The 13,710-nt window shown below is 48.3% G+C and overlaps 1 protein-coding gene across 4 annotated transcripts in view; it reads right to left on the bottom strand.

Moving 5' to 3' along the window:
• Positions 1-13,710, bottom strand: part of LOC117362460 (E3 SUMO-protein ligase RanBP2-like) — a 353,806-nt gene that overhangs the window by 300,249 nt on the left and 39,847 nt on the right. The gene's annotated exons all lie outside the window — the stretch shown is intronic.

Genomic DNA, 13,710 nt, shown 5'->3' with positions numbered 1-13,710 from the left:
CTTATCTGAGCTCCTGCTAGAAGCCAGTGAAAGAAGCAAACTGTCTGGTGCTACAGACAAGTCTGAGAAAGAATGGCAGGCTAGGAATCATCTGACAGGGCAGGCTTTAACACCGATACTCCTAACTAGTGCTGCCCGATTCAGAGAAAAATATTTTGATTCGATTAGATTCATCCTGTTGAATCGATTTTTCAATTCGATTCACTGTTACTGGCACAGCTTTTTAAGTTTAAACATTTTATTTAACATTACATTACATTAGTGACTTCTATTCCACCTGTACCTTGCAGTTCTAGGCAGATTACATCAGAAGATAACTGGACATTTCCAGGAAAAAATACAGTTTAGGGAGCTGGTTATATAATTGAGTCTTTGGGAGGAATTACCTGGACATTTCAAGGAAGAATTACAATTTAGGGAGCTGGTTACATAAAGCACAGTTACTTACCGTAATAGGTGTTATCCAGGGACAGCAGCCAGATATTCTTGACTGATGGGTGACGGCACCGACGGAGCCCCGGTACGGACAACTCCAGAGTGATTGCACTCTAAGAACTTAGAAAGTTCTAGCTAGGCCGCACCGCGCGTGCGCGAGTGCCCCCCCCCCCCCCCCGCCCGACGGAGGCGCGCGGTCCCCAGTTAGTATAAGCCAGCTAAGAAGCCAACCTGGGGAGGTGGGAGGGACGCAAGAATATCTGCCTGCTGTCCCTGGATAACACCTGTTACGGTAAGTAACTGTGCTTTATCCCAGGACAAGCAGGCAGCATATTCTTGACTGATGGGTGACCTCCAAGCTAACAAAAAGAGGGATGGAGGGAAGGTTGGTCATTAGGAAAACAAATTTTGTAAAACAGATTGGCCGAAGTGTCCATCCCGTCTGGAGAATGCATCCAGACAATAGTGAGATGTAAAAGTATGAACTGAGGACCAAGTAGTAGCCTTGCAGATTGAAAGTGGAGCGGAGAAAAGCTACAGACGCTGCCATAGCTCTAACTTTGTGGCCCGTGACAGAACCCTCCAGTGTCAGGCCCGACTGAATATAACAGAATGAAACGCAAGCAGCAAGCCAATTGGATAGGGTGCGTTTAGATACAGGATGACCCAACTTGTTAGGATCAAAGGACAAAAACAGTTGAGGAGATGATCTGTGAGGTTTGGTGCGTTCAAGATAATAAGCCAAAGCACGTTTACAGTCCAAGGTATGTAAAGCCTGCTCACCTGAATGAGAATGAGGCTTTGGAAAAAATACAGGTAGGACAATGGACTGATTAAGATGAAAGTCAGACACAACCTTAGGGAGAAACTTTGGATGTGTACGGAGGACCACCTTATCATGGTGAAACACAGTGAAAGGTGGATCGGCCACTAGTGCATGCAGCTCACTGACCCTCCTGGCAGAAGTGAGAGCTATAAGGAAAACCACTTTCCAAGTAAGAAATTTGAAATGCGCTGTGGCCAAAGGTTCAAAAGGAGGCTTCATTAAAGCAGAAAGAACCACATTGAGATCCCAGACTACAGGAGGGGGCTTGAGAGGTGGTTTCACATTGAAAAGGCCCCTCATGAACCTAGATACCAAGGGATGAGCCGAGAGGGGTTTTCCATGAATTGGCTCATGAAAGGCAGCAATGGCACTAAGATGAACTCTGATAGAAGTAGATTTGAGACCAGAGTCAGATAAGGAAAGAAGATAGTCCAACACCAGTCCCACTGCTAGAGACATGGGATTATGATGATGTAAGAGGCACCAGGAAGAAAACCGAGACCACTTCTGTTGATAACACTGAAGCGTGGCCAGTTTCCTGGAAGCATCAATGATAGAACGGACAGGCTGAGAAAGGAGTGAGTGAGCCGAAGTCAGCCCAAGAGATACCAAGCTGTCAGGTGTAGAGACTGTAAGTTGGGATGCAGTAGTGTCTGCTGATGCTGAGTAAGCAGAGAAGGAAACAGTGGAAAAAGTATGGGTTCCCTGGAACTGAGTTGAAGTAGAAGGGAGAACCAATGTTGCCTGGGCCACCGTGGAGCGATGAGAATCATGGTGGCTTGTTCCCTCCTGAGCTTGAACAGTGTTCGCAGTATGAGCAGTAGAGGAGGAAATGCATATAGGAAGAGATTGCAATCCAGGAGAAATGCATCGGGTGCCAGACGGTGAGGAGAGTAGAGTCTGGAGCAAAACAGGGGCAGCTGATGATTGTGAGGAGCTGCAAAAAGGTCCACTTGAGGAGTGCCCCATTGAGCGAAAATGGACTGGAGAGTCAAGGGGTCGAGAGTCCATTCGTGAGGTTGGAGAATTCTGCTGAGATTGTCTGCTAAGGAATTCTGCTCCCCTTGAATGTAGACTGCCTTCAGGAATAAATGACGAGCTGTCGCCCAAGACCAAATCCATTGGGCTTCCTGACACAACAGGCGAGAGCCCGTCCCTCCCTGTTTGTTGATGTAGTACATTGCAACCTGATTGTCTGTGCAAATGAGTAGTACTTGAGGAAAGAGAAGATGTTGAAATGCCTTGAGGGCATAAAACATCGCTCGTAGTTCCAGGAAATTGATGTGGTGTTTCTTTTCCTGGTCAGTCCAAAAACCCTGAGTTTGGAACTCGTTCAAGTGAGCTCCCCAGGCATAGGGGGAGGAATCTGTAGTGATGACTAGTTGATGAGGAGGTAGATGGAACAGTAGACCTCTGGATAGATTTGAAGATGTCAACCACCAAAGAAGCGACTGTCGAAGAGACGAGGTCACAGATATGTGTTGTGAGCAAGGATCCGTCGCTTGTGACCACTGGTTCGCTAGGGTCCATTGAGGAGTACGCAGGTGGAGACGTGCGAAGGGGGTGACATGTACTGTCGAAGCCATGTGCCCCACTAGCACCATCATGTGATTCGCAGAAATGGTAATCTGTTGAAACACCTGTCGACAGAGATGAAGGATGGTCTGAAGGCGGTTGGATGGAAGAAACGCCCGCATCAGAACAGTGTCCAGAATGGCTCCAATGAATTGAAGTCACTGGGTTGGAATGAGGTACGACTTGGGTAGATTGATTTCGAAACCCAACAGCCGAAAAAAGTGAATGGTCTGGTTGGTGGCAAGCAGAACCGCCTGAGGAGAGTGATCTTTGATCAGCCAGTCGTCCAAGTAAGGGAAGACTTGAAAATTGTGAGAGCGGAGATAGGCCGCTACTACAATCAGGCACTTGGTGAATACCCTGGGAGAGGAGGCCAGACCGAAGGGTAGCACCTTGTACTGATAATGGGTTTGATTGATGAGAAAGCGCAGATATTGCCTGGACGTCAAAGATGGATAGGGTGGCAAGAGAGAGCATTTTGAACTTCTCCTTGACCAAGCATTTGTTGAGATCTCTGAGATCTAATATAGGTCTGAGGTCTCCGGTCTTTTTGGGAACTAGAAAGTACCGGGAGTAAAATCCCTGACCTCTCTGATCTTGAGTAACCTCTTCGATTGCATTGAGAAGAAGGAGGGATTGAACTTCTTGAGCTAGAAGGGGGGACTGAGACTTGTTGGAAGCAGACTCTTTTGGCAGGCCTAACGGCGGAGGAGTCTGAAAATTGAGGGAGTAGCCGTGGGCTATGATAGAGAGTACCCACTGGTCGGTGGTGATCACTTCCCATCGAGTTAGAAAAATGTTTAGTCGACCTCCTATAGGTTGCGGAAGAGGACATGAGGGAGGAAGACTGGCAATGCCCTGGAGAAGCGAGTCAAAAGGGCTGAGTCGGTTTAGGCTGAGCAACAGGCTTCATGGCAGGCGGCTGTTGTTGGCGAGCCTGTTGTTGTTGCTGCCTTTGCCTCCGAGGCTGAGGAGGATGAGGCTGAATTGGCCGAGCAGAAAAACGCCTCTGATAGGACGTCTGCTGCCTGAAAGGACGAGGAGGAGGGGGTTTCTTCTTGTTTTTCAATAAAGTATCTCACCTCGTCTCATGAGCAGAAAGCTTCTGAGTGGTGGTATCCAGAGATTCACCAAACAGCTCATCCCCCATGCAGGGAGCATTGGCAAGGCGGTCCTGGTGGTTCACATCAAGGTCTGAGACGCAAAGCCACGCCAATCGTCTCATCGCTACAGCCATAGCAGTAGCTCGGGAGGTTAGTTCAAAAGTGTCATAGATGGAACGGACCATAAACTTCCTGAGTTGCAAGAGACTGGCAGTGCATTGTTGAAAAGCAGAAAGCTTGCGGTCAGGAATATATTTCTGAAAAGTGGCCATCTGCTGGATAAGATGTTTCAGGTAAAAGGAAAAGTGAAATGCATAGTTACCTGAACGGTTGGCCAACATAGCATTTTGGTAAAGTCGTTTACCAAATTTATCCATGGCCTTGCCTTCTCTGCCAGGAGGGACAGAGGCATATACACTAGAGCCTGAAGATTTTTTGAGGATTGACTCCACCAGCAAAGATTCATGTGGAAGCTGAGGTTTGTCAAACCCTGGCATAGGAATAACTTTATAAAGTGATTCCAACTTCCTTGGAGCTCCTGGAATAGTGAGAGGAGTTTCCAAATTTTTGTAAAAAGTTTCCCTTAATATATCATGAAGGGGTAACTTTAAAAATTCTTTGGTAGGTTGTTCAAAGTCCAAAGCCTCCAAGAATGCTTTTGACTTCTTAGAATCAGATTCCAAGGGAAGAGAAAGGGTGTCTGACATTTCCCTAAGAAATTTGGTGAAGGAAGAGTGCTCTGGCTTACTAGCAGGATCCTGCACCGATGGGTCAGCCTCATCCGATGAAAAATCCTCTTCGGTACCGAGGGGATCATCGGAGTCATCCCATAAATCAGGGTCCCGTACCGATGGGAGACAAAGGGGTAGAGGATTCGGTATGCCTGGTTTTGCGTACCGATTTGCCTGAACGCATCGACACCGTACCCGGTGACTGTAAAACGGGACGGGTGTCAGAGAGCGGTACCGGATCAGAGGCCGAGTGAGCCGTACGTCGAAGAGACTTTGGCTCTGCCGATAAGACAGGCATAGAAATGGAAGAGGCAGATTTAAGCGGTGCCGATAACGTCGATGCCGACAACATAGGCTGGTCGACTATCGGTACCGCAGGCTCAGTGGGTACCGACACCGGAAGGTTCGGAGTTAGCAGAGCTGGGAGCAGGTGTTGCAATTGCTCCTTAAGCTGGACCTGAAGGATGGATGCTATACGCTCATCCAGAGACGGTCCCGATGGCACCGGTACCGCTTTTTTCTTGCTCGGTACCTGCGGTGCCGCTCGACGCTCAGGCGAAGTCGATGCCGATGAAGAGGCAGTGACTTCTATGGGAGCGGAGCGTTTGCGGGGCCGGCGCACAGTCTGCAGGACTTGGTTCACTGCTTGTTCGACTGGCGGGCCAAGAACAGAAGGGGATGGCTTCTTAGCTGGCTTACCTGAAGGGTGCGACACCGAAGAGACCTCTTGCGGTGTCGAAACTACTGGTGCTGATTTGGAGGAAGTCGCCGGAGTCGACGCCGGTGGAACTTCCATAGCGGCACCGAAAAGAATCCGCTGCTGAATTTGGCGGTTCTTCAAAGTTCTCTTTTGAAGAGAACTACAGCGGGTGCATGTTTCTGCCCTATGGTCCGGACCCAAACACTGTAGGCACCACTTGTGCGGGTCGGATAAAGAAATAGGGCATGCACACCGCTGACACTTCTTAAAACCCGGAGAAGGGGGCATGAAGGGAAAAACGGCAGTAGCAAAATCGAAGCCCGAGGCTTTGATGGTGCCAACAGGAAAAAGTCGAAAAAAATAGACTTTTTTTTTTTTTTTAGGAAAATAAGAAAAGAAGAAAAAGTGAATAAATTCACGAGAAAAATTACGCAAGCGGGAAGGCGAAAAAAGAGAGTCCAACAGCCGTTGGAAACACGCGTCTTCTTAGCTCCGCGGAAACTAAGAAACTGGGGACCGCGCACCTCCGTCAGGCGGGGGGGGGGGCACTCGCGCACGCACGGTGCGGCCTAGCTAGAACTTTCTAAGTTCTTAGAGTGCAATCACTCTGGAGTTGTCCGTACCGGGGCTCCGTCGGTGCCGTCACCCATCAGTCAAGAATATGCTGCCTGCTTGTCCTGGGATAATTGAGTCTATGGGAGAAATTACAAGATAGGTAGGAATTTGAGGATTACATCAGAAGAACCTAGACATTTGCAGGGAAACTACAGTATAGGGGGCTGGTTACATAGTTGGGTCTTTGAAGGAAATTACAAGAGGAGTAGAAATTTGAGGGGGAGTTTTACAGGGGAGGGGAAGGACAAGGGGGGGGAAGTTAAGGTATCTAGATACATTTTTTGAATAGCCGGGTTTTGATTTCTTCTCGGAATGATTTGAAGTTGTTTGTTGTTGTCAGCAAATTAGAGATAGAAGGGGTCTAGTTTCGCTGCCTGTGTTGCTAGTAGGTTGTCATACACCTTCTTGCGCTGAGTTTCATTGAATGGGGGGTAGGAAAATAGGGTCTGAGTTCTCCTTTGTCTGGTTGTAAGGCAATATCATATAAAAAATAGGAACATCCAAACTATAACATAGCTTTATAATTAGTTAGAAACATGAATTAAATAAATTACATTTGCCAGTTCTTATTTAGAAATATCAGTTTGTCAGCTTTGGCTGGCTTCAGACAACTTCGCCGAGCAGCAATTATTTGACCTGCTGCAGAGAATATTCTTTCTGAAGGAACAGAAGTTGCTGGCGAACATAGAAACTTCTGAGCAAGCTGGCTTAGTAAAGGTAGTTTCTCTTGTCTGTCATGCCAGTATGCAAATACATCACCATCAGTTTCCAAGGGTTCTTCAAGTTTATAGCATGCAAGCTCTGCATTGCATCTGAGGCTGATTTCACTATTGTCTGACATCGATGGAAGTCTAGATTTAATGGCAGCCACATCAGTATTTTTAACTGTTTCCCAAAAGCTGCGCTTCTGTTGCCGACGAGGTAAATCTGAATCCTACGAGTGAAGTTGTTCAGGTACCCCAGGAGTACTTTCTAGTTCAGTTAGTGTTGATGGTGGGATGCTCGGTGTTTGCATCTTCAGGATCTCTTGTATAACAAATGTAGTTATATCTGTTATCACACCATATGTAGCCTTGAATCTTGGGACCAGAAAGCTGCTTAATCTGTAAGAGTTATTGTATAAATGTCTCAAAATCTTTGCAATAAACTCTTGTTCAGTTCATCTGTGAAGGAACTGATGATCTTGACATTTCTTGACTCGCTATCATCACTACATCCCTCTCCCTCGTCCCCATCATCATCAACAGCTCTTACATCTGATTTGCTTGATTCATTGCCAGACTCGCCAATGGAATTTATCAGGCGTTGAACCATTGGATGAACAACAGACACAGTAACATATTGCTCACCAGATGCAATTGTAGTTGCTTCTTCACCAGTCCTCCTGCCGATTTCAGCTTCCATCCCCAGGCCCCAAGACTCACCAACCCCCTGTCGATTTCAGCTCAATCCCCAGGTCCCAAGACTCACCAGCCTCCCTGCCGATTTCAGCTTCCATCCCCAGCCCCCATTCCAATTCTGAGTTTCCATCCACAGCCCCCCTGCCAATTCTGAGCTTTCATCCCCAGCCCCTAAGACTCACAAGCCCCCATTCCGATTCTCAGTTTCCATCCCCAGTCCCCCTGCCGATTCTGAGCTTCCATCCCCAGCCCCCAAGACTCACCAGCCCCCTACCGATTTCAGCTTCCATCCCCAGTCCCCTTGCCGATTTCAGCTTCCATCCCCAGTCCCCAAGATCATCAGCCCCCCTGCCGATTTCAGCTTCCATCCCAAGCCCCCAAGACTCACCAGCCCCCTGCTGATTTCAGCTTCCATCCCCAGCCCCCAAGACTCACCAGCCCCCCTGCCGATTTCAGCTTCCATCCCCAGCCCCCAAGAATCACCAGCCCCCTTGCCGATTTCAGCTTCCATCCCCAGGCCCCTAGATTCACCAGCCCCCCTGCCGATTTCAGCTTCCATCCCCAGGCCCCTAGATTCACCAGCCCCCCTGCCGATTTCAGCTTCCATCCCCAGGCCCCTAGATTCACCAGCCCCCCTGCCGATTTCAGCTTCCATCCCCAGGCCTCAAGATTCACCAGCCCCCCCTGCCGATTTCAGCTTCCATCCCCAAGCCCCAAGACTCACCAGCCCCCATTCCGATTCATTTACTTACTGGACTGGATATTAAAGCGCAGGTAAGAGAGGAGAAATGCGGGGAAAGAGCCAGCCAAAAATAGTATTTGCTGCTGCCGAGGTCTGCTGCACGAGGTCTGCTCGCTCGCCGATTGACTCTCCCACTCCTTTCATTTCTTCCGATGTAATTTCCGGTTTCGCAAAACCGGAAGTTACATTAGATGGGTAGAGTCCGGAGGCCGGCGGCATGAAATATCCTGAACTCGTCTTGCAGCTGAATCAGTGAGTCCGTTTTTTAACAAAAATGAACCAATTTGAATCGATTCACCTGATTTGAATCGGTGAACCGATTAGAATCGTGAATCGGGCAGCACTACTCCTAACTGCTAGAAAGAAGATTATCAAGCTAAGTACCTAATCTTCCCTTCTAGTTCAATAGGGACATCATCTTGAACCACTAGGGCAGGGGTCTGCAACCTTTAAGACATAAAGAGCCACTTGGACCCGTTTTCGAAAAGAAAAAAATACTTGGAGACGCAAAACCATTATAAAACAAATCTAACACTGCATATATTGTTTCTTATCTTAATGCTATATACAGGATCACTAAATTGAAAATAAAATCATTTTTCCTACCTTTGCTGTTTGGTGATTTCATAAGTCTCTGGTTGCACTTTCTTCTTCTGACTGTGGATCCAATCTTTCTTCCTTTCTTTCAGCCTCCTGTATGTTTCCTCTCCTCCAGACCTCATTCTCTCCCCCAACTTTTTCTTTCTGTCTCCCTGTTCCCCCTTCTTTCTGTCTCTGTCTGCCCCCTTTCTTTCTTTCTCCGTGCCCTCCCCCAAGCCACTCGGTTTGCTGCCACCGCCATCGGGGAATAGCCCCCTAGCCACCACCGTCCCAAGCTTTCCCTGCAGAAGCGTCGCGCTGACCAGCATTCTGCTCCCTGACGTCAATTCTGACGTAGGAGAGGAAGTTCCGGGCTAACAAGGCATTTCTCCTCATTCCATCCAGCCTGAGCCCCATCTCTCCTTGATCCAGCATTTCCCTTCTGTGTTTGTCAGAATTACCATTCCACCTATTTTCCAGCATCACCCTTCTTTGTGTCCATCTCACTATATCCCTATCTCACCACTTTTTCAGAATCTTCATTTGTTTCTGTCCTTGTCTTTACCTCATGTTCACCATTTGCCCTTTCAATGTCTTTATCCCCCCCCCCACACTTTTTCAGCATTACTTCTATGTCTCTATTTCACCTCCTCTTCATGTCCCCTCTGTATCTCTATCCTTATTCAGTAGGTCCTGCTTACCCTTTCTCTTCTTTGTGTCACTATCTCCATTTTCAGCTTTCCCCCCCTTTTCCTTTGTTACTGCACCCTGTAGCTAGAATCTTTCCACCCTCCCTCCACTCCGGCCCAGCCCAGTATGAAATATTTCCTTTTGTTTCCCTCCCCTCTCTCTTTCTCTCTCTCTTCTCCTCCCTCACCCACGAGTCCTGCATCTGGCCTTCTCCCTTCTACCTGCACCTGGCAACACCCCCCTGCTCCGCGGCTCTCTTCAGCAACTCGTCAGCAGCGGTGATCAAGACAAGCTGCCGACATCGAGGCCTTCCCTCTACAAGTCTCGCCTTTGTGGAAAAAGAAGTTGAAACAAGCGGGACTCGCAGAGGGTAGGCCCCGACGTCAGAAGCTTGTGTCGATCGCTGCTGCTGAGTTGGGCACCCCTGACTTAGAGCCATAGCGCATGGGAGAGAGACTCCCATGGGGATGAAAACAGCCTACCTAAATTCTGGCGATGCAGGCATGCAGCTTACAAGTAGAGAGTTGCGCGGGGACAGAAATCCCACCCGTCCCCACCCGTCCCCGCCAAAGTCCCACCCGTCCCCGTGAGGAATCCCACCTGTCCCCACCCGTCCCCGTGAGGAATCCCTCCGTCCCCACCCGTCCCCGCGAGGAATCCCCTCCGTCCCCACCCGTCCCCGCGAGGAATCCCCTCCGTCCCCGCCCGTCTATATAAACTTCAGAAATAGTTATTTCATTTAATTATGCTACTGAATTAAAGGCTCTGGTAGAAACCATTTACAAATAAGCAAAAAGACTTTATTAATTTGAAAATATTAATTGGGAAGAATACATACTTTGCAAATGGGTTTCTACCAGAGCCTCTAATGTTTATAAATTTTTATCAACACAACTAATATACTACTTTATCCTGAAGCAAAATAAAAAAAAATGAAAAATATAATTCTTTTCCTACCTTTGTTGCCTGGTTTCTGCTTTCCTCATGTTCTCATTCAATTCCTTCCATCCACTGTCTCTCTTCCTTCTGCATCTTCCATTTGCTCTGTTACTGTGCCTCTCCCTTTCTTCCCCCTTCCAAATTGGTCTGGCACCCATCTTCTTCTCTCCGCTCCCCCCATAGTCTGGCATCTGTCTTCTTCCCTGCCAGCGTCTTCTCCCTACTCTCTCTTCCCCATTTCCTTTCAGCGTCCTTCTCCCCCCATCTTCCCCATGTCCTGTCAGCGTCCTTCTCCCCCCTCTGTCTTCCACATGTGCTTTCAGTGTCCTTCTCCCCCCTCTGCTTCCCCATGTCCTTTCAGCGTCCTTCTCCCTCTCTGTCTTCCCCATGGCCTTTCAGCGTCCTTCTCCACCCCCCCAGTCTTCCCCATGTCCTTTCAGCGTCCTTCTCCACCCCTTTGTCTTCCCCATGTGCTTTCAGCATCCTTCTCCCCCCTCTGTCTTCCACAAGTGCTTTCAGAGTCCTTTTCCCCCCCCCCCGCCCTTCCCATGGCCTTTCAGCGTCCTTCTCCACCCCTTTATCTTCCCCATGTCCTTTCAGCGTCCTTCTCCACCCCTTTGTCTTCCCCATGTGCTTTCAGCATCCTTCTCCCCCCTCTGTCTTCCACAAGTGCTTTCAGAGTCCTTCCCCCCCCCCCGCCCTTCCCATGGCCTTTCAGCGTCCTTCTCCACCCCTTTGTATTCCTCCATGTGCTTTCAGCGTCCTTCTCCCCCCCTCCTTCTCTACCGCCCCGGGTGCAGCACAGCCGGCCAGGTCCCCTTACTTTTGTGGCACTTCCCCGACCGACTGACAACAGCCCCGGTCCGACAAACCTCCCTGCCCTTAACTGCGAATCTAAATTACCTTATTACAGCTGCTGTAAGAAGATAATTTAGATTCGCGGCTACAGGGCAGGGAGGATTGTCGGACCGGGGCTGTTGTCGGTCGGGGAAGTGCCACAAAAGTAAGGGGACCTGGCCGGCTGTGCTGCAACCGGGGCGGGGTGTGGCGGGGCGGACCGCCCCGTCCCTTGGTAGCCACTCGAACCGCGAGGCTACTCTCCTCCTTACCTACACTGCCTGCAGCACAGAGCCGAACGGAAGTCTTCCCGACGTCAGCGCTGACGTCGGAGGGAGGGAGGGCTTTAAGCTGATTCAATTTAAATTTTTTTTTTTTTTTCTTCTTAGCTATTTCTGGGCAAGAATCCAAAGCTTTACCCAGTACTATGCTTGGGTTCCACCTGCCGAAATCTCTGTTAAGACTTACTCCAGCCCATCTACACCCTCCCAGCCATTGAAGCCCTCCCCAGCCCATCCTCCACCAAACGGCCATATACAGACACAGACCGTGCAAGTCTGCCCAGTAACTGGCCTTAGTTCAATATTTAATATTATTTTCTGATTCTAAATCTTCTGTGTTCATCCCACGCTTCTTTGAACTCAGTCACAGTTTTACTCTCCACCACCTCTCTCGGGAGCGCATTCCAGGCATCCACTACCCTCTCCGTAAAGTAGAATTTCCTAACATTGCCCCTGAATCTACCACCCCTCAACCTCAAATTATGTCCTCTGGTTTTACCATTTTCCTTTCTCTGGAAAAGATTTTGTTCTACATTAATACCCTTTAAGTATTTGAACGTCTGAATCATATCTCCCCTGTCTCTCCTTTCCTCTAGGGTATACATATTCAGGGCTTCCAGTCTCTTCTCATACGTCTTCTGGCGCAAGCCTCCTATCATTTTCGTCGCCCTCCTCTGGACCGCCTCAAGTCTTCTTACGTCTTTCGCCAGATATGGTCTCCAAAACTGAACACAATACTCCAACTGGGGCCTCACCAATGACCTGTACAGGGGCATCAACACCTTCTTCCTTCTACTGACTACGCCTCTCTTTATACAGCCCAGAATCCTTCTGGCAGCAGCCACTGCCTTGTCACACTGTTTTTTCGCCTTTAGATCTTCGGACACTATCACCCCAAGGTCCCTCTCCCCGTCCGTGCATATCAGCTTCTCTCCTCCCAGCATATACGGTTCCTTCCTATTATTAATCCCCAAATGCATTACTCTGCATTTCTTTGCATTGAATTTTAGTTGCCAGGCATTAGACCATTCCTCTAACTTTTGCAGATCCTTTTTCATATTCTCCACTCCCTCTTCGGTGTCTACTCTGTTACAAATCTTGGTATCATCTGCAAAAAGACACACTTTTCCTTCTAACCCTTCAGCAAAGTCACTTACATACATATTGAACAGGATTGGCCCCAGCACCGAACCCTGAGGGACTCCACTAGTCACCTTTCCTTCCTTCAATCGACTTCCATTAACCACCACCCTCTGGCGTGTGTCCGACAGCCAGTTTCTGACCCAGTTCACCACTTTGGGTCCCTACTTCAGCCCTTCAAGTTTGTTCAACAGCCTCCTATGAGGAACTGTATCAAAGGCTTTGCTGAAATCCAAGTAAATTACATCTAGCATATGTCCTCGATCCAGCTCTCTGGTTACCCAATCAAAAAATTCAATCAGGTTCATTTGGCACGATTTACCTTTTGTAAAGCCATGTTGCCTCGGATCCTGTAACCCATTAGATTCAAGGAAATACACTATCCTTTCTTTCAGCAACACTTGCATTATTTTTCCAACAACTGAAGTGAGGCTCACCGGCCTGTAGTTTCCTGCTTCATCCCTGTGACCACTTTTATGAATAGGGACCACATCCGCTCTCCTCCAATCCCCAGGAATCACTCCCGTCTCCAGAGATTTGTTGAACAAGTCTTTAATAGGACTCGCCAGAACCTCTCTGAGCTCCCTTAGTATCCTGGGATGGATCCCGTCTGGTCCCATCGCTTTGTCCACCTTCAGTTTTTCAAGTTGCTCATAAACACCCTCCTCCGTGAACGGCGCAGAATCTACTCCATTTTCTCGTGTAACTTTGCCGGACAATCTCGGTCCTTCTCCAGGATTTTCTTCTGTGAACACAGAACAGAAGTATTTGTTTAGCACATTTGCTTTCTCCTCATCACTCTCCACATATTTGTTCCCAGCATCTTTTAGCCTAGCAATTCCATTTTTTATCTTCCTCCTTTCACTAATATATCTGAAAAAAATTTTATCTCCCTTTTTTACATTTTTAGCCATTTGTTCTTCCGCCTGTGCCTTCGCCAAACGTATTTCTCTCTTGGCTTCTTTTAGTTTCACCCTGTAGTCCTTTCTGCTCTCCTCTTCTTGGGTTTTTTTATATTTCATGAACGCCAACTCTTTTGCCTTTATTTTCTCAGCCACTAGGTTGGAGAACCATATCGGCTTCCTTTTTCTCTTGTTTTTATTGATTTTCTTCACAT

Source organism: Geotrypetes seraphini, chromosome 6 (genome assembly GCF_902459505.1).
Source record: "Geotrypetes seraphini chromosome 6, aGeoSer1.1, whole genome shotgun sequence".
Lineage (NCBI taxonomy): Eukaryota > Metazoa > Chordata > Amphibia > Gymnophiona > Dermophiidae > Geotrypetes > Geotrypetes seraphini.
The sequence above is the reverse complement of the archived record's forward strand: the minus strand, read 5'-3'. Positions and strand labels throughout refer to the sequence as shown.